The 22241-nt window shown below is 41.1% G+C and overlaps 1 long non-coding RNA gene across 2 annotated transcripts; it reads right to left on the bottom strand.

Moving 5' to 3' along the window:
- Positions 1-1642: 1642 nt before the first annotated feature.
- Positions 1643-21903, bottom strand: LOC116731745 (uncharacterized). Of its 2 annotated transcripts, none has more exons than XR_004341618.1 (3): positions 21579-21903; positions 11908-11912; positions 1643-1677 (listed from the first exon to the last, which is right to left on the bottom strand). It is a non-coding gene; the product is annotated as an uncharacterized LOC116731745 (long non-coding RNA). The 2 variants fall into 2 exon arrangements; XR_004341619.1 differs by lacking the exons at positions 1643-1677; positions 11908-11912 and adding exons at positions 3796-3806; positions 21333-21337.
- Positions 21904-22241: the final 338 nt, after the last annotated feature.

Genomic DNA, 22241 nt, shown 5'->3' on the forward strand with positions numbered 1-22241 from the left:
TTCATGTTGTTGCAGCTTTCATCTTTTTGTACATTCTCAGGTAAAGGAGCTATATGTCAATTTTTACCTTCCTTGAGGAGATTTGTATTCAACAAATGGTGATTGTAGCTGATTTTCTGTCCTCTGTATTGCACTAGTAGTAAATGTTGCTTTGAACAGCCTTCTCCACAAAAACGTCTTCCCATCTCGGAGTGTTTTCTAAAAGGATGGAGTCAACACTGTTGGCTGTAGTCAACTCCCACGCTTGATGCCACCAAGGCAGTCACAACCCACATGACAGCTGACTTCTACATTGGAATAGTAAAGCCCCAAATTATTGATACCGTTGGCAGATTTAGATTTAAAGTAAGTTTTCCGAGACTCAATAAAGAGCCCAGAACTCCACAGATGCATTTACATGAATATTTAATAGAATCAGGTCAATTTAAAAAAATAAATTTTTTGATACAAAGTTTTGGCGTTACGATAAGGTGGGGGGTTTTTTGGCCGTATTGAAATTGATTTATTTCACAAAACTCCAACAGGGAACGCACTTTTTTGCATCACTCGAGTCACATGGTCAGCAACCGGATGTTGCCACTGGCGCAAACCACGAAGAAGAAGGAAGTAGCTGGAGGACGATGGTGCGGAATGACATCATGTCAACAAACTTATTTACCCGTGATTTTAATTGGGCCTCTTATTTAATGGAAACACTGACCAAACTATTGACCACGTTTTGAGCACATTTGTAATGGAAACGCAGCTCCTGGCTCATTTGGTTCCACAATGCTGACTTAGTTTTCTGAAAGCTCACAGGTCTGGCGACATCCTCAACTTGACTTGTGATTCACTAACAACCATAGGAGACTTTGAGCAGGGCTTGTCTTTGCTGCGTCAAGGTAAGAATGTGTTGTGAAACTAACTACTATTTTCCTAATTTCTTTTGGCTTTATCAGAATGGGGGAGTCTAAACAGACTCAAAATTAATGCAAAAAGGATATGATATTTTAGACTCATGCCTGGTCAACATGGCAAGATTTTAAAAATTTCAGCCGATTGTCAAAACCTGTGAGATCACACGCAATGATAAAGAATAACAGGTATTACAGGTTTGGTGCAGGGCAGGAGCAACCACGGTAGGGAATTTAGCGTATCGTTTATTATTTATCGTTTATCATTTATCATTTATCGTGATAAATTTCTTATAAGAATTCTGATCTACCACTGCGACGATAAAGTCCAACGTTTAAAATCCACCAAAACTGTCCATATTCTCGGGTTTGTTAATTTTGTTTGTTCAATGAGGACATCAATAAATATCGAGAAATTTGAGAGTATGATTAAAGTTATCGTGCAGTTTAATGATACAGATCACACTTTTTGACTTTTATCGATATCACAATAGCGCCACAAAATATCGAGATGAAAGTTTAAATCCATATCGCCCAAATCACACACCAACTGATTTCATCCACCAACACTGAAAATCTCTCGATGCCAAACGTGAACCAAACATGGCCGACACGGGACATCTCAAAATGACGAAAGAACAGCCCAACTAGCAGGAACTAGCATTGTTGTGTTTTCATTGCAAAGCTTTGCTTGAGTGACCTGCTGACCAACTATCTGCTGACAAGCTTTTACAGGGGGAAAAAAAGACAACAAGCAGGGATTGAGGGAAATTAAAGCAGAATACTCTTCACATAAATTAATATGTAGACTAATGTATTTTGGCCATCACACATGAATTAACAGTAATGAGCTAATTTGAGTTTTATTGCTGATTACAGTTTATGTTTCCCCATCAGGGATGCTCAGAATATCCTCCGCCTACACATACAGTGCCTTGCTAAAAAAAAAAAACAAAAGTGTACCAGTGTACAAATTCAGTGTACAACTCAGTTTTCTTATCAAGAAAATTTTAGATACAGCTGTAGATCTGTATCTACAGTTCAGATACAGATCTCTTGGTCTACTTAGTGGATTTGCTGTTATATCATATTTTCTTATTAACCAACTTTACATCTTGTCAGAACCTCTCTAAAGTGGTCATAATCATAATGGTAGTTCAGTAAAGTAAAGCAAACACTAAAAGATGTTGAATACTTAAGCATACAACTAATTTCCGATTTTTGCTTATAAAAGGAGATGTTCCGTTTTCTGATTCAGGGTCTTTTTCTTGGATAATCCTTTTTTTTTTTCGCCCTAAAATTGAGCTACAAAATCTTTCCTTTCCTGAAAGGAAAAAAAAGGTGTCATTTAATATCTGTTTTTCTTTCAAACATGCACTCCTGGTAGAAGTGTTTGGTCCCGTTCGGTGGGTCCGGAGGGAAGAAGAGCTGCTTAGTCAGGCGTCCCCTAAACAGGCATTGACAGAAGGACCCCATGGACCGGGAAGCGATAGCGAGCTCTGACCGGGGAATGAACTCGGTCGCAGGTGCTCAACCGTTAACATCAACAGTCAATGAGCCACAGCGGGATAGCCGTCAAATAAATACAATTACTGCAAATTTGCAGCAGACAATTAGCAACCGCTACCTCAGCTAACCCTTGTGGATTCACGCCGTTTTGCTCCTACTTAGCAGAAATCTATTTTCCTCGACTCTCCTTCTGTTCCTAATGGTGGTATTCCGTACACTTATCTTCAAAGCTTATGTCAGCTTGAGCCCGGGGTAAATATGACAGCCGAGGTTAAGTTGAGCACATGACAGGAGGGCAACGAGGAGAAACAAGACGAGTGGATTTGGGTTATCTTCCGGCCGCAGAAGACACCTCTGAGTCGGTCGATTTCCTGCTGTGTCCGTCCTCGGCTCACCTGCTGCAGTTCGCCTTTAGGAAGGCCCGCCTACTCGCATGTCAAGGACGACTTGATGTCTTTGTCCTGAGCTGGAGGAGGCTTCTGGGTAGGAGAGAATAGAAGCACTTGTTGGTTTAGGAGTCCGTCCTAAGAAGACTTACAAAAAAAAAAAAAGGCTATTTCCAGTTCTGCTCACCAAATTGGACCAGCGTCAATTTTACAACCAGCAGCAAGCTGGGCTTTCAGCTTTGGAGTAGCTTTTAGCTTCCAGCTAAATGGTAATCCCTCCCTTTGAAGGCTGGCCAGCCCCAATCCCACAGCTGACAAGGCCACAGAAAATAAGGGTTTTTCTTTTGTGACCTTTATTGTGCTCTGACTAATCTGTCCTCCGCAAGAGAGGGGAAGGCGAAGGAAACTGGCACAGCTTTTTATGACGAGCTTACCGCTCTACCTTCCTGCCCGTCCTCTGGTGTCTCTTTCAGAAACCCTCGCAGTCCTTTTTCCACCCGAACACTAGAACGGCGTTGTTACTTTCTTCAGAACAACAAGCACAAAGTCACGCTGCCGTTTCAGTCGTTTGACATTTAGCAGATGCTCTTGTTTCTGCCTCCGGCCCCCGTGTTCTCGGTGAAAAGGAGGGTCGCTGGCGCTCTCGCTCCCCCGGCGGCGTTTGGCACATTTACAAACGAGGCACCATTTAAGGCTGTTTCACACCTAGCTGGATCGAATCACTTACATCACTGGCTTCAGCTCTGATTTGGCTGCACGGGCCACTAAACATGCGAACTGGACTGCCTGGCGGGTTTTGAAGGGTCGCAGCGTAGTTTGGATTGTGAAATTAATTAATGAATCATTTTCAGAACAGATAGGGAACTAAATAGAAAAGGCTCATTACATTTAGCCATCATTCTGACAGTGACAGTAAAGCTGGGGGTTTTTTCCATAGATGATGATGGAATGAATATCTGCTAATTCTAGAAATACTTTTCAAGTATGCAGAGTGTTTTGAAACACATGTCGTTCTACTCTTCGTCGAGTACAAAAAAAAAGAAGCACAGTCAACTGATATCATTAACAGCTGTTAAATGCTGGGCCATCTGCACATGTAACCATCTTGTCGTTGCCTGTTTAACAGACATGCGACTCTCGTGTTTCTTCATTTTGTGTTTTAAAACAGAAGCTTTAGTGGGAGATAGTTGCTAGCACTGTTGATCATGTTGATCGTGTTGACCAGGTGTTGGTCATGTGACTCGTGTGATGTGAAGAAATTGTTTTTCCATTGCAATTTTGTGAATTAAACCAATTTTGATATGACTAAAAAAAAAAACACCTCATTCTGGTGCCAAAACTTTTCATCAACAAACCCGACTTTTTTTTTTTAAATTGGCCCATGTCCATTAAGCAAATTTATTTTATTTTCCAAATGTCAAATTGTGCAACTATATATAACATCAGCTGGAAAAGTAATCTGTGTTCCAAAATCTGAAAGCATACCTACAAACCATTATTAAGGGTAATCTAGAAATGGCTCCTCTGCTGGATGGCATTTTACTCAATTTATCAATTTTTGGTCGTCCAACCCGTTGTTATCTCTTCATCTCTTTTGCTCCTTCCACATCCAACCGAAAGTCGGCGCGGCCTCAACACGAGCTCCAATTGACAGGATGCCTCCAATCTCCAGCCGTTTTCCAGCAGGCTACCAATCAACACTTTACTCCCACCCTGGAGAGATGGAATGCGTGTGAGAAAAGGAGAAAGAAAAAAGCCAGGGGCTGAGGAAGGGATATGGTGTTCGGAGACAGAAATGGGGACAAGAGTAACAAGAAGGCAGCTTGTTGTCGAGCATCCCATTTTTACCCCAGATCTGAGATGCCCCGTCGTCTTCTGCTGTGCCTGCGTAAAAAGATCTGTGCTCCAGCCGAGGTCTGACGAACGCGGGCGGTACAACCTCAACCGATCCACAACCACCAACCACTCATATTTAAATAGAAGCATGGAACCTAAGGGAAGAGATTTTCCCAGGCCTTTGCTAATACTTAAGAATAATGTGCTTGTTCTGCATATGAAAGAATCAGTCAAATCACACTGCTGCAGATATTAATCTTTCGTTTTCCCCAATAAGACCTTCTGTACTTTCACATATTTCTGCAATTTATCATAGCGTGGCCTTGCTGCCTAACCCCTCGCCTCACAAGCGTACTATTGATCCGAGCTATTGCAAAGATAAATGCAATCTTTTACCCAATGACCAGATTTTACAAATGAGAATATAAATGGCTTTGCACACATAGCCTTTATCTGTGGCTCAAGTACAGAGACCTCGCCGGTATACTGTTTAGTTCCGATGTAAATTCACTTTGACTCACGTTCGACTCAAACCGATTGAGGCAGCAGCAGAAATGGGAATTGTAAAGCTAATTACCGATCTAACTGTGAAGAAGGTGAAGAACAAGGAGGAAAAGAAAAAAAAAAATCAAGGTATAGTGGGATTTCTGATTGGACTGATAAGTGACAGCTCTGGAGGTAAACATGGTAGATTTTATTTTCAGACACTGGCAACATGATGAGATGAAGAATGCTCCCTGAGATTAAGCCGCCCTTCTAAAATATAGTGTCTTGCAAAAAAAATATGAACACTCCTTTAACATTTTCACATCTTCTCACTTTTTGACCACATTGGGATTTTGCGACCAACACAGAAGTCTGAAACGTTGGGCATGCTTTTGTATTCAACCCGCTTTACTCTAATATCCTTATAGAGAAAGAGACACAAACAGCTGCCTTTGGAAGTCACCATTAAGTCATTATTAAATGGTTTCAGTCATGATGGATCATCCAGACATGTCAGGACGTCTGCATTGTTACCCAGAAAGTGGGCAGAAGTTTTTTTTTTAGAAAGACTAACAGTGGACCAAGTATCAAACCCTGTGATGTTCCCAATGTGGTTTCCAAAAGCTATATCCATTTTATTCCTCCACTTCAAAAGACACTTTGAAGGTATGATTCAAGCTAATCAATTGGTTGTTTTGAGTAATTAATAACAGCTACTTAGATAGGAGAATGCTGCGGTTGATCGCATTCTCAGATCGAGCTCATCAACACTCACAGGCAGATCAGGCAACTGAAACCAGACAATCTATACGGCCGCATGAGAACCAAAGAACCCAATCAAACCATTAAAGCCAATACCCAGTCTCAGCCTATACACTAGGGTGACCAGACGTCCTCTTTTTCCCGGACATGTCCTACTTTTCAGACCTAAAAAGATGTCCGGGGGGAATTTAAAAATCGTCCGGGATTTTGGTCAACTGCCTCAAAACACATTACATAGCTTACATTGTGATTACATTGCCACTCCGTTCCACTACTCCATTCCAGGTTTCTTTGTATGGCAAATTAGTCACGCCCTTCTCCCCAAATCCAATGACGTTGCATTATGTGTGCGAGTGTGTGTAGGAAAAGTAAAGATAACTCCCCCCCCCCGCAGGTTGTCCTCGTTTTCCCAAAGTAAAATATGGTCACCCTACTATACACCAACCAGACGACCCACCTCACCACCCCAAATGGCAAACACACAACAGTGATGGAGGGAAACCCCAATCCTGCCTCCACCTGCTCAAATATGGGGTTGATATGTGTTGTTATAGAGTGCATTTAAAATAATACAGTGAATGGCATAACTTAGTCTAAAGCCATTGTTTTTAACAAGGTCAATCATTTGTGTTACATTTCTCTCAACTACCTTTGAAAGGTAAAACTACAATGGAAATAGGACAAAAGGCTGAAAGTTCTCTATCATTTCCTGGTATGAACCATAGCAAACTTAAGACTTTGTCTCCAGCTATAATGAAAATATGCAAGAATAAAGTTGAATTAGAACGAGAATAAGTTCTCGTAATAAATCATAGTGTTACGGCTTTATTCTGGTAATTTGATGACTTTATTTTCATAATGTATTTTTTTTATTTATTCTTTATTAGTACGGCCCTAATACTCTGTCGCCTACATGAATAAAGTTAGTCTGCTTTGGGGTTTTAATGCTTTAACAGGGTACAGCAACTGCTTTCCTTAAACAGAGACCTGCATAGAAGTGAATGCAGGCAGTTTTTATTTAGCTGTGACAAAACGCAGAAATTAATTAAGGCAAGTGCAATTAGTAAGTGAAGCAGACAGGAGGAAAAATAGACTTGCTGAGGTTAGCATTAAGTGAAAAAGTAGACACATGAGGAGTGAAAAATAGAGAGAGGTGGCAAAACGGGCTCGGGCTAGCCGAACGTGAGGAGGGAGAGGAAGAGCTCAGGAGACACGGAACAAGAAAAGGCAGAGTAAAAAAAGCAGATATACACCGGGGGCTGTTTGTGGCCGGGTCAAGAGGAGAGGTGGCCGGCGGTGACGGTACAGGAGCCCAAACGAAAGGCCGAGGAAGCGCCATTTGGTGATTTCACAGAACGCCGCGGCCCGAGCAAAACAATGTTGAAGCAATCAGAGGGTAATTGCTCGCTAATGGCTCCCTTCCCTCTTGGCTTTTCTAATTGGCTGGAGCACCATCTGCCCGCACGTGCGCGCCCCCCGTACACAAGCCGGCCGGCAAATGACACAAAGGTCTGGCAAATGAGGAAATAATGTCTTATGAGTCAGACAAGTGGCGCACGAAAGATTTTTCTTCAAGTAGTGGGTGACCCACGGGGAGCGTTTACAGTTTATACTGCTGTTGAAACCTTCAGCAGGTTTGCATTGATTTTTTATTTTTTTTTTTTGCCCTTTCAGCAGAGTGGATTAAATAACTGTACAGACGTTTCCTTTAATAAATGGATACTGGCTAACATGTGGAGAGAGTTCGTGAATCCAACCACCAGCAGCCGCTGACGGAAGCGCCCTGCGTCATCGGACGGAGTTTGGTGCACACTCACACCTTCACTGCCAATCATCAGGCATCTCTGCAAGCACTCTGTGGAAATCTGTTTTGTCCATGCGTTGCAAAGCATCCTGCCAAGGCACAGGCACAGGTGAAATGTCGTACGACTGGGAAAAGTGTTAGAGAGTAGCAGTTGCCACGGAAACCACCTTTACCCAGATCCCCTCCCTCCTTTTTGTTTGTTATCCTTGCAGGATCTTACCTAATTCACAGATGCAGAAACTCTGACAAAGACGCTTCTGCAATTGACTAAATTCCCAGCCCACCTGGGATTTTTTTGTTTTGTTTTGTTTTTTTACACACCGGCTCTGCTTACCCCGTTTCCTATTTACTGAGACATTCTTCCACACTGCCATATGTTTGTTTTTCCTGTGTGGTGCATCATGCTTTTCAGAATACAAGCTAACAAGAGTGTTCATGTCAGTTTTTCATATTGCACCTCGTTCCAACTACAAATGTAAACGTACAATGCCCATAAATAGTATGTTTTGCCCTTTCGTTGCTGTTACAAATCAATAGCTGCATTTCCATTACAAATATACAAAAATGTTCAGCTAATGTCAAAAAACACAATTTTGCAACTGTCTAAATAAGAAATGAAATCAAAATTACATGTGAATAAGCTTGATAAGTCATTAAAAAGAACGCCATGCCATCATCCTCCAACTACTTCCTGGTTTCTTTGTGGTTTGTGCCAGTGGTAACATCCGGTTGTTGATCACGTAAATTGTGAATTGTGCTTTTCAAAGTAAACTAATTTTGATACGGCCAAAAATACTTCAGAGCATTTTCAAAATCAGCTTGTTTCCATTGAGCGAATTTATTTTCGAAATGTCAAATTGCGAAATTATGTGGTCAACGGAAACTAAGTACCAACAAAAAATTTGCAAAACTCCCCACCCCCCAAAAAACATTTAATGTCAAAGTGAAAACCAACCAAAGAAAAATGACAATTAATAAAAGCAAACTGCTTAAATATTCACCTTCTGTAAAGTGACTGACCTAATTCAACGGAGGTCCAGCTAGTTGGTGCTTATATTCTCACGAGTGGAATGAAGGTCACCAGAGTGCAGTGAGTGTAACGGTTGCCATGAATACTGACGAACCAGTGAATGGGCTTTCCACTTGAGACACAGTCTGCATCAGAACTCCAAATTAAATACAAATGCTATTTAATTACATTTCTGGAGAAAAGACATACATTTTAAAACCCTTTGAGGATTTCTAAAAATATATATTTTTTCAGTATTAAATGTATTTGGAGCTCCAAAGAACATACACAGCATTGAAATTGAACAAAACTATTTTTTTTTTTGAGTCAGATGACTTTACTGAGAGTGAGCTCTTTGTTTCATTAAAATATTGCATGATTAATTTAATGTTAGGCAGGTAAAAATAGTTTTTTTTTAAAACTTGATTTGAAATATTGGCCCATGCGGCAAAAAGTTTGGACACCAATTATTTAAATTTAAGGATATCTGTGCTCATTTATGAGAATCCATATTTCATTTTCCCAAATAATTTCCCCATTATACACTACCTTCAGTTATACAATGAAGGTTGGGTTCAAAGCATGACTATAAGACAGAAGGCGGAAGACATTTTGTCTCAATCATCCTCTTCACACAGCAGTTGTTTAAACATTGTGGGTTCACCAGGCTGAAACAGAGGTGTCAAGATACTAGCTGGAAAAGCCAAGGACAGCTACACCTGGCTGAGATTTAAAAAAAAAAAAAAAAAGAAAAGAAAAAAGTGTGATCATATTCATCATACATAATAGATTTTGTTTTCTTTCATTGCTCCGCTGCTCCTACACTGATTGAGCTGGCCGTGGGTCTGTCTGAACGCTCGCCTTTCTTTGAATTCCTTCTCAAACGCTGCCTCCGTCCTTTTTCGAGTCCGTCGCCACAAACACCACATTCATCTGAGCTGATGCAAACGTGCGCAAGATAACCGAATTGGAATCGCTCCATTGTTGTCAGCTCGGTAAAAACAAAGTCTTCAAACATCAGCTTGAAGAAACAAGCTTTTAGAGCTCAGCATTAAAAGGCGATGTGCTCCTCATGCAGAAAAGAAGAGAGGCAAAAGCTTTTTTAATTTCAATCTGTCTGCGCCTGCTGGACGTTGTTCCAACCCAGGGCAACGTGAAGTTTGCTTTTATTATACATTTGTGTGATGCAATGGCTTTTTTTCAACCACGCTTTGAGATAGCTTCATTGGTTCTGCTGTTCTCAGATAATGGCTTTCAGATTTAGCTTTTATTCTACTTTACGGTCTTTTTCAAACTTTGTATCTTCAGGTTTAGCACTGGCTTTTCACATCGTTGTTAGATTATTGTGCATAGCGATCAGATTCAATTCAGTTTAGCTATATGGCACCAATTCATATGATGCAATCAATCCACAGGGTTTGTTAGCAACTGACTAATCGGCAGTTGTGATCTGTAAAATGCCAATTACCTGGAGGAACTGAAGCTGCCTAACCACCGACAAGGTGTCGGGGTAAAGAGAAGAGAACTGTACCGAGCACCGAACCCTGTGGTACTCCAAAGGTAACGCTGGAGTGTAAAGAGCTGTCATTAACAAGAATAAACTGGAATCTGACAAACAAAACAGACCTAAACCAGCCTAGTGCTGGTCCTTTCATCCATAAAGACTCTTTGTTCCTTGACCAGCGCAAATGCAGACCTGAGGCCATGGGAATATCCCTAGTGACTTTCAGCGCTATGATGAACTCAGACTTGACTGAAACTCTTAACTGGTCATTATTGTGCAAATGCTCATACATTATATGTATCAAACTAGCATCCATAAGGACAGAAGAATCCAATGTTTCCAAGCATAACATCTCAAAACATCATTCACCAAAGTTCAGTTCTGATACTCTTGCCCATCGTTGGTGCTTTCAGCAGCGGACAGACCATATGAACCCAATGGATTGGTTGAAGCCCTGACAGATAAATTGCAATGGACAATGTGTCCGGACATGTTGCTAGGAGAAGCAACAGACACTTCTTCAGAAATTTAAGCTAGCTTCGTTTGGAGCAAATCAATCAGGCTGCACAAAGTGTAACTTAGTCAGATGTTGATCATAATAAACAGGAAGTAAAGGCTGCAAACTAGCATGGAGCACACGTGTCAGAAAAAACAGAGAGGCTTTCAAGAATGCGATGTAATTCTGTCACGTCAACTAGTATTGGCAATGTTGCATACTGTCCAGAGACAGGAAAGCTAATGCACACCAAAAGCGGAAACAGCTGAAAACAGCTGGATGTTCACTACGTCAGAACTCATTCGGTAAATGCGCTTCCGTGTTTTTCGGACAAGCCAATAACCCCCTCAAGCTAGCGTAAAAACGTTTTAGCGAAACTGAGGAAGTTATTTCAAATTTTGCCATTCCAATCAACCTTTTAAGATGGACAAAGACACACATCAAATGAAGCCCAACCTAAACCAACCCCAGACACAAACATATGAAATATGTACGGTAGAAGTTGTTTTTTATCTCTCACCATGGCTGTGTGTGTGCTGTGTGCTGCAGCCCAGCACGCCACGGCGCTCTGCCACCCGTCCCCGAGTGTGTCAGGAGCAGATGTTGAACTCGGCGCCAGCCACAGGGCTTTGAACACAACTCCCATCAAACAAAACCGACTCCCCCCCGCCTTGTGGACAGTGGCTCTGCAGGCCACTTCAGCTCTTCACCCAGCGTTCGCTCGTTTTTGTGTGTGTTCATCATCTGCTGATGATGCCTGAAGGGAATATATACTGTATATAATGAGGCAAATGTTATCCCACAAACCAAGACAAAAAGTTCCACTTAAATTAAAGCCCAGGCAAGCGTTTCGGAAAGCTGTTTTCATTTTCCTACCTTGTGGCACTGATGTCACTGCGTTTTGACTGATTGAGTTGTCAGAGGATTTAGGTCGCCGTATGAGGTTTGATGGACGGGGAATGATGGGTAAATCGAGCAGCACGGCCTGTAAAAAGGTCAGACAGGTTTGCTACATGAGCAAATTAAAAGGACTAGGGCTGAAACGATTAATTGGGTAAATAGCGGTTAACTGATTCTTGAAATAACCAAATTTAGCAATCGATTAATCGTTAAGTAGAGCATACAGACTCAAAAAAGGCCGATTGCTGAAAGAACAATATGCTAAGCAATTAAGCCAAAACTGTACAAAAAAATACATAAACATTTTACCTTTAAGATAAACAAAACCTTTGTCGGTAACCCAGAGTTCCTAAAGTGGCATAGCTTTAGCTTCACCTTGCTCAAATTTTGTAAAAATAAAAACAAAAACTCATTAAGCACATTTTACAATCCAGTTATTAATAGCTTTATCCAAACAATAATCAACAGATCATCCCTACTCTGAACTGATGTTAAGTTTAGCAGATGTTTTAGCTGTAGATTCATTCTTTGCAACAAATAATCAAGTGTATTAATCAATAATGAAGTGCCATGTTATTGCATTTTAGGCAATCGAATGTATATTTTCTCATTTAAAAAAGGAAATGAATTGTTCTTAGCATCTTTTAAAGATGCTTAAATGGAAAATCAGAAGAATGTGATGACGGTTTCCAACCAATTAATTGATTAATCATCTGAGTAATCAATAGAATAATCGCTAGCTGGAGCCCTAAAAAGAACTAAAAGAGGAACAACGGGTCTTTCACTTGTTTGTGTTTGTCTCCTGGGTGTTTCCAGCTCCTACTCTGTTACATCCTAACTTCTTCCTGGCGGTTCGCAGCAGACAGCAGGTCGGGGTTCTGAACTAGCAACCTGGTGGCCACTTTGAGAGGGAGATGGTTCCCCTCAGAGGCGTGCCGGTTCAGAGCTCCTGGCAGAGCCTTCTGACAGGGAGCAAACACATGTGGGAGTCGGCCCATCTGTCTCGGTTTCACCTGCAGCGGCTCACGTCCGAACACACTCGTGTACGCAACTCGGCCGGACAGCGAGACGCGAGAACGTGTTGGCAGTGACTAACGATGGGAGCAGTGAGGGAGAACCAGCCAGGAGATGAAGTGATCAGTGCATCAGGCAGACCAGACTTTATTCCCCCCCCAAAACTTGTTCTTCTGATTTTTCTTCTTTTGCTCACAAGACTCTGTTTGACGGATGTAATATTGTTGATTTCCCTTTGAAATGTGTGGGTTTTGCTAACTGTATTGCTTGAGATAGGCAACACAAAGTTTGACTTTTTAAGAATTAAAACCAGAAATTAGATACGGGCTTTGACTGGGCCACTGTAACACCTCAATATGTTTTTATCTAAACCGTTCCATTGAGGCTTTGGTTTGGTTTTTAGGGTTGTTGTCTTGCTGGATGGTGACCTCAAACACAGCTTCAAGCCTTTTGCAGCCTTTCTTCTAGAATTGCTCTGCACTCTAGTAGCTAGGTTTCTAGTAAGTTGTCATCCAAATTTTGAGAGAACTTTTAAAATGTCGCAAAAAAGGAAAAGAAAACGTGAATTTAGGCGTGTTTCCATTTACTGATTTGGAGAGAATCAGATGTCGACGCAACACATGGTTGTAATAAACACGATTTAGAGGATCCAAAACAGTAGAAAAAAGGGGAGTCTAAGTTCCAAAACTGATTTTTTTTCTGAGTTTTGTGGATGCGAGTGTTCGCCACTTCAGAACTTATTTGGCGAATGTGTTTCCATCTCACCTTTACTGCTTTAGCTATTTTTTGTGAAAGCCAAAACCCACCTGAAACGAGCGTTAAAACGTTTTCTTTTGCAAATCTGACAAAGTTGTTTTGAATTTTTTAACGTTTCTATCAACTGCTTTTAACCAGCATAAACAAAACCGTGAATGGAAAATCTTCTTCTGACCATCTTCACGTCAGTGCTAAGCAGCGGGACTTGTTCTGGCCTTCCACTCATCCTAAAAGGTCGGATTTAAGGAGAGAGTCATAAGTATTAATTGCCTTGCCGACATATTGAGGATCTGGGTTGAGGATCTCTGCAGCTGCTCCAGAATCACCCTGGGCCTCTCAGCTGACTCTTCGTTTAATGCTCTCCCTGCTCGGCCTGTCGGTTATGGAGGACGACCATATCTTGGTAGGTTTGTAGTTGAAATATACTTTTTAAATTTTTGCATGTTGGATTAAACTCTCCTCTATGATCTGAAAACTTAGGACTTCTTTTATAACCCTAGCTCTTCTTTAAAACCTACTTGTAGCCTTACCCCGACCTGATGCACATTATTCAAGTATTTAAAGTTAAGATTAGTTGTGGGTTATTCCGAGGCTTTCTAAATGGCAAAACTAGAAAACAGAGGCAAAACATTCCAAGAGACCACCTGTGTAGGGTGAAAGGTCACGACCAAACTTGTGGTCTATAGATGGTAACCTGGAATAGAGGAGTTGAAGTAGATGAAGGGTCATGTAGTTTATTATATTTAGAGGTGACATAGCACACTCTTCATGTTCCTTTTAGTAAGATAAATGAATAAATAACCCCAAAAAAACAAAACAGTTTATCACATGAAATCCCAATAAAACACATGGAATTTTGTGCTTGGATCTATAATATATCTGAAACATATTTATTGATTAAATCCTTTTTTTTTTTTCCTTTGTTTTCTCCGAAGAGTTTTTGCGGCGCTAGTGGCTCGTATTTTTTGTGACAGTAGGCAGACAGGAAAGAGGGCGAGGAAGACATGCGGCAAAGGTCGCCGGGACCGGGAGTCGAACCCGCGATGTCCGCGTCGAGGACTAAGGCCTCCAAACATGGGGCGTGCTAACCCCCTGCGCCACCACAGCACGCCCCATATTTTTTTATTAAATCTACCGTATTTTCCAGATTAAAAGGTCACTTCAGTCAAAAAATGCGTCATGAAGAGAAAAAAAACCAACAAACATAAGTCACATGACGAGCCAAACTAAGAAAAAAGTGCGACTTATATACTAACAATATACTGTACATCATAATAGACAGTTGATTAGCATCAGTAGGTAACACATCTGGCAGAATTTTCATAAATGTCGCAGAATTCTGATCCAAGACTGCAAAGCACTCTGGGAGATGTAGGCAGAGGAAATGCTTTAGCTGCTCAATCCCTCAGAGCCAGCTAAGCTAGGATGGTGGCATCAACTAACATTCACTTTTTGGTTACCTAGCAACAACCAAAAAGTTGCAGCAGCAGCAGTTTCATGTTTCGTCACCCGCGCCTCGTAAATGCTTAAACATTCTTAGAAAAAAACAGCAAGAGCTGTGGATGAAACATTCAAGGTCATGTCACCAGTTTGTCAGTACTTCAGATATTTAAAACAAAAAAGAAAATCAAAGATTATCAACATTGACCGACACGATACGCTTACATTGCATCAGCCGTATTCTCCAGCCCTAGTGATTTTATCGTTCAGAAAATGTGGTGCAATTTGTTGTGAAGAACAATTTTGAGTAAGCATTTGTTGTCACGGTAATAAGGAGCTGGAGGAATAACCAAAACATTTACCTAAATTTGACACAAATAAGCTGTTTACAGCAACTTTGTGGGTTTTTTTTTTTTGTTGCTTAGTTTCCATTCGAACAATACAATTAGGACTTCATACATTTTATTATTGTTCATTTTTTTGCCATCCTGAATCTGGTTGAAGTGACTAATTTCTCTGACAACGGTCTGGGCTCTTTAATTCCTGTGGCGTTCGGCGGCGGGGACGGAGAGGTGGAAAGGTGTGTGACAAAGAGAGAGGAGGGATGAAGAAAGCAAGATAAAAAGAGAGAAGGACAGATTGTGAACGTGCAAAGGAAAGGTGGTGGAGGGTTCCACCTAAAGTGGGGATTCATTACCATGCATCTGTCAAAGCGCCGACGGAGGTCTTGTTGCCAATGGCAATGTGGAAAGGAGTTAAAGAGCACGAGCAACCCCCTCCCTCCCGTTTTCTTTCTTTCTTTCTTTCCCTCCTTCCCCTCTCTCTGAATGTCTCGCCTGTCTCTCCGGCTCTCTCGCTCTGAGCCGGAGCGGTTAAACACATCAGCATGTCTGTCATTGCTCCGGCTTCGCCATCTGCAGAAGCCGACACTGTGCAGACAAGAAAAGTCCATTATCGCTTCCCTCACTGTGACTATTTATCTCTCTCACCATCTCCCCCTGTCACTTTCAAGCCCACCCACCTAACCCACCCTGCCTGCTCTGCTACCACCCACACACGCACACACCCCCCCTCGCCCCCACACACACACACACCCCAACACGGCATCGACTGGGATTGCCACGGGCAAAACATTGCATCACTTGTCTTTCCATCTTTCCTCAGTGAAAGTGGCACTGAGCACACCTTTTTCTCCAAAAGGGAGGTGGATGTAAACAATGTGTTTGTTGGGGAGAATCTTTTATGGTGTGTGTGTGTGTGTGTGGGGGGGGGGGGGGGGGGGGGGGGGGTGCGGGCGTATATGTGTGGGGGTGTGTAGGGGTGTGTGGGTGTGGGTGTGTAGACTAACTGAATAATACCCCAAACACCTATCGTCCATGTGTTCCCTTCACAAGACATTTAACCCCCAACTGCTCCAGTGGGGAGGCTCAAAGCAAACCCACTGGATAAGAAAGTTTTTTTTTCTAAAGCCGCCTGGGACCGAAGTCAAGGCTGGAAAAATTCACAGGAGGAAAACAAAGAATTTTAGAGAAGCTCCGATCTGATAATATCTGTCCTGATATCGAAAAGAATTCTAGGTCGAGTATCGTGACAATGTGCCATAAGGTCAGATCTATTCAGTCTAATTCTATACTTTGTGCTCTGAATGACATCAAGCTTTATTATTTACAGCTCTGGGGAAAATTACGAGACCACTTAAAATGATCAATTTCTCTGATTTTACTCTTTGTAGGTATATGTTTGAAAATGAACATTATTCTTTTATTCTATCAACTACTGACATCATGTCTCCGAAATTTCAAGCAGAAATTTTGTATTTTATTTGCAGAAAATGAGAAATGGTCAAAAAAAAAAAGATGCAGTGCTTTTAGACCTCAAATAATGCAAAGAAAACACGTTTATATTCATTTAGAAACAACAACACGAATGTTTTAACTCAGGAAGAGTTCAGAAATCAACATTTGGTGAAATTAACATGAGGTTTTCAGTGGGGAACAGTGCAGTGGTCTCATATTTTTTCCAGAGCTGCATTTTACATTATATTTACAATTCCTAAATGCACTTTCTGAAACATTTGGAAAGGTTTGTTGCAGTTTACATTGACATATCTGACCAGGGTAGTAAAACTTGTTGTTTTTATAAGTTTCAGTTTCAGTTTATTATTTATTTTTACATTGGCTGCTTTACTCCTAATTACACTGACTGAACAAATAACATTTGTTTTATATGTTTTACATGTTTGACCAAGCTATGAAGCTATTGGTGTATTTAAGTGTGCTGTGCTAATGCAGAGTTAGCAAATGCATGTGTAATTCTGTACATGTATGTCTGTCTTTAAGTCGACTGTTCTTCTTTATCGGATTCCATCGGCCAATACTAAACCTCAGATATCCGTATCGGTATCGGAAATGCTTTCAGTGCATCTCTAACGAATTACTGCAACTGAATAAAGGTGATCTTCCTTTAATAATAAAGATAGCTGAACTGGGGTTAAGACATTTAGGTCATGTAGTCCGCTATGATTCCCTTAGAAACTGCGTATCAAACTCCCCTCTTTCAACTCTTAATACAGAATACCTTAGAAAAACCCAGCACCAATCCGTTTTGGTTTCCCTGGACAGTTTGGCATTTTGTGCTATCTGCGGAATTGCATTCGGGCAATGCGCTCCCCCACTGTGACCTTCATTTTTAAACTACAAACACCCCGATGAGTAACAAAGCGAGCCCTATTTCAGCTCACTGAAATCCCTGCCCACACACCCTCTGAGCACTCGCTATCTGAGCAGGAGGCAGCCAGTGTCTAGGTGAGAGAGGGCTGGTCGGGATGGAGAAGGGTCACGCATGGCCTAACTGAATAGATAGGATCTCTATCAGCGCTACAGAGACCTCATACCTTTCAAGCCTCCAAGCACGCCAACAGAAAGCCGGGTGAGAGTCCTTCCATGTCCTGGATATCTTTTAAAGGAGAGATCAGCACAAGCTCACAAGTTATGAATCTGATATATCCCATGAGTGCTGGCAGAAGGCAAATGCTACTGATGTTCCGGTTCTTTTTATGTTCCAGACGAGGGGCAAATGCTAAGGCTAACTAGCATATGCTGGCAAAGGAAAGGATTCCCTCCTCCCTCCATTTTATCTGTGATTGTACAAAGAGGCTCTTCCCATCGTGCCTCTGTACACATTTTTGACGACTTTAACGCTCTATATCAAGTGTTTGACTTCAAAGTTCACAAGCGTCCAACTTGAGGACTTTTTGACGCCATAAAGGTGAACATTTCTGAACACAGGCTCTTTTAGAAAGATACTGACAGAAGACAAAGAAGTCCTCAAGGTTCGACTACAATGATTCATGATAAATGACTCAGTGACTCAACATTTACATTCAGTCATCTTAAACTGGCGATGCTGTCAAGGCTAAAGTGTGAAAACAAGACTCGTCTAACTTCTTGTTCTGTCTTAGCTTTTCTATACTCCACACAAGGCCCTGCTAAACCAGCAGGAGCTGATGAGTCTGAAAGCTCTGCTTCATCCCCAGTAAATACATCGGATTCCAGTGTGCTGGAGGAAAAGCGGTGACGACGTCTCCGCCAATCCAGGCAACCGGTGATCCCTCTGTTGTTCTCTTCAACCAGCATTTACTCCCGTGTTTATCTACATCGCCAGGCCCAGCTGCCGTCCGCTGATTGGTTTTGCCTGAGTAATGAGCGCGATCGACACAGAGTACAATTTAATTAGGAGCCTCAAACAGCAAAGCAGAGATGGAAGATATCGGAACGGGACGGGCATGTCGATTAATGAAACGACGCCTTCCCAGCGTTCCATCATTTCGATCTGATTTATTAATTATCCGCGGCGGTATTCTTTTTGGTTTTTATCTTGCTTGTCATGCAAATTGGCAAAAGAGATGCACTAAAACAGAGAACACACACAGACACACCCACACACACAGACAGAGGAATGCAACAACCGATATCATGGGGAGGCCTTCATTTGAGCCGCGTGATGCCGAGCTGTGCCTCGCAGCAGGTGGATGTGAAGTTGTACATGAAATTTGGTTTGACTGGCAGTTTAGTAAAGTCACTGCATGCAAACATGGCGAAACTTGGCTGAGCTCATATATGCACAGATTATTTGAGTTTTCTTCACAGGCACAGGGGTGGCATTTTGATTAAATGCTGCATGTTTTCTGCTGCTGAGACAGTAGGTAGTGGAAAATAATAAAGAAAAAAAACAAAAAAAAATGAAATCCCACTTTAATTTCCAGCTGCTGGCTGCCTCTGGCACGGATTAGGACCAGATTACGCTCGAGTGCGCTTTACATCCTCTGTGGTGCCCTGTTGTTAACCAAACGCGATCAGACAGACGGTAATACAGAAAGTGCAGAATGGCAGACAGACGCAGCGTGCGTGTAAACAAGCAGGCTCTCGGTCTTTAAAAAAGCGAAGCTATGCTCTGATAAAGAGATGGGGATCTCAAACAGGAGCGCTCTGATTTTAACTTCAGTTTAAATCATTTTAAAATCCGCCTTAGTTTAAATTTATACGCTTTATCCTACATGCAAGCAAACTAGCTAAAAAATCCACAATTATTTCGAACGAAGGTAGGATGTTGTTTTCCTGACACGTTTTTGTGTTTCGTGTTTACATACCCTCATAACTGGGAGGAATATCATAATTTATCACTTTTAAAGACACATTTCAGTCATTATTTCTAGGCTGGAAAGATTCTACAACATACAACTTCAATGAATGAAGAAAAGAACGCTTTTTCTCTGAAAGGCACTTCCAAATTTTTTCGCACAGAATTCACCTATTTGTGGATTTTTTATTTTATTTTTGCTTGGTTTTTTTTGTAGACCACAGCTAAAATATCTGGGGAAAAAATGTAGTTTGGAAGCTGAAACACCTTGGCCCAATGCTACCTGTTGTGCTATTGACCTGTTGTGCTATATTAAGATATATTTGGCTTTTGAACTATTAAAATAGGAAGTTCTAGGCGTTTTTAGAGGGGATCTCAAGTTGAGGGCATTTGTGGATGCTAACCCCTCCAAATCCCCCCTGAAGGCTACTGCATTATAATTTTTCTCTAATTCACACAAGGTCTTCACATACAAGCACAAATATATACATACACTTTCACTCGCAGCTGGATAAATGTCCTGTAGCAACACCCTTTCATAACCTCTCTTCTCATCATAAAAAGGTAGAGCTAATTAAAACTGATGGTCTTCCACAGATCTGGCTTTTAGGCCCAGTTCCTCCTTTTCAATAGGACTATTTCAGAAGACTAATGTTCATAATTGCACAGAATTTCCACAACCGAATGACACTGGACTGGATATTTTTTTTATTATATTGTAAACTATGTTTTTATCATCATTTCCCACAAATATTCAATAGAAGAAAATGTGTGCATCCTCTTTAGCAAAGGTTTTATGTTTTCTTTTAAGAAAACCTAGCAATTACAATAAAAACTAGAAAATTTCGGAAGAAATTTAGCCGGGGCCTGCCAAGGCGCGCCCGTGGGTCTGGGCCCGGCGTCGTCACGCTACAAATCGGCATCGACGCTAAAGAACGCCGCAACGTAATCAGTGGCATGCGGAGAATCGCAAGAACGTTAAGTAAGGCGGACGTGCACCATTCAGTATTATAAAGTAAGTATATCAGCTAAAATCAGCAGAAACGCTAATGTTAGCGTCATTGCTTTCATCAGTATGTGGGAAATCACTAGGATATTTTCTGTAATTGATTTACTCCATTCAGTATACTAAACATTGCTAAAAAGTAAAATAAATAGCTAATAGCTTATTGAAGCTAAAATGCTAACGCTAATGAACCTTGCATTGAACTGTTTAGTAACAGTTCAATGCTCATAAACTGCAGGAAGGCAGTTCATTAGCATTTACCTAATGATTGTCACAAATATAAATTTTCAATAACGCACACACACAACATATTACAGTTTAAAAATATATATTGACCTTATGTTAAAGATTTCTACAAACTTTTTACAGGTAAAGTTTACAATGAACCAAAATTACAACATTTAAAGAATACCATAAATTTAAGAATCTAATGTCTCTGCAATAAAAAGAAATTGCTATCTTTTTTATTTTTAAACAACACCTCATATTGTTAAATAACTGATTTTATGTATTCAAGTTTTAAATATTACATTTGAGTTTGCATGGATGTAAAATTACTGCTCAGTTTAAAAATTACAGTATTTTTAAACTGAGCAGTTTAAAAATATGCTCAGTATTTTTAAACTGCTCAGCTAAACTTCGCTCTTTAGCTCGTTAGCTTGTCGATGTTTCAGTTTTATTCGCTGGGAAAATTATTCTTTGTCTGCTTTGAAGATAAGCAGACAAATAATAAAAAACAAGTTTTGATATTAACTCTCAACTTCATTCACAAAACTTTTTCGTTATTTATTACACAACGAACATGTATTTCACATAAGAACAAAACAATGAGGTGACGTTGCCTGTCCTTGAACACAACGCTGATCCCTCTTCACCCTGTCACCAACTCACACACATCCTCATTGTGTTGTGTTCTGTAAATAAACAAAACACAAGCAACATCAATAAACTATATGCATATTCCAGTATACTGAGTTTTGGTTTTACATTCATTCTATTTAAATGTAGTTTGTTTGTGCTTACCAATGTTTTCTGGCCGGATGTCTGGCACCGTTTTCCCCTGGTCAGTTCGTCGATGTCTGGTTTTAGTTCTATTCTGTGGCAATCCGCAAAACGGCGTGTAGGTTTTCGTCAGTAACACTAGGATAGCTCAGTTTTCGAGTCCTTCCCATATCGGCTCACCAGGGCCAAAAGGCCGGAGTCCACCCTGACGACTCTGATGGCTCAAATTAGCATCCCTTCTTCAATTGTAAATGTGGTCGTTGACCGTCAGGCCAGAAGGTAGGAATGTGAATAGTCCATGTTGGGGGTGGGTGCAATCTATGATGGAGGCAGCTCTACAGTAGACTCTCCTGTAGGTAGTGCTCTTCAGTTTAGTTTTGAAGCATACATGAAGTGTTTTTGGAGAGATGTGACCTTTTGCAGCTGATCCATGATGTTGTGCTGCATTATCCAGGTCATTTTGCCAAATGTACATAGAGTTTGCAAAACATACAATCTGTTTCAAGAAATGTGCAAAGGTTTTTCTAAAAGAAATTAGTAATGTTTCTCTTTGAAATAAAGCTAAGAGGGTATAAAATGACAGTTTAGAAAGAGCAGCATGCACAGCGTGGTTGAGACTGAGGATACCACCAAAAGGAAGCCAAACACGGTCACAGATTACAACAAAACAAAGTGTGGTGTGGATGTGATGGACCAAATGGTGCGGGAGTACAGCGTGCGTGCAGGAACACGGAGATGGCCAGTTGCGGTGTTCTACAACCTGATTGACATGGCAGCACTGAATGCACATGTGCTTTATC

Source organism: Xiphophorus hellerii, chromosome 13 (assembly GCF_003331165.1).
Source record: "Xiphophorus hellerii strain 12219 chromosome 13, Xiphophorus_hellerii-4.1, whole genome shotgun sequence".
Classification (NCBI taxonomy): domain Eukaryota; kingdom Metazoa; phylum Chordata; class Actinopteri; order Cyprinodontiformes; family Poeciliidae; genus Xiphophorus; species Xiphophorus hellerii.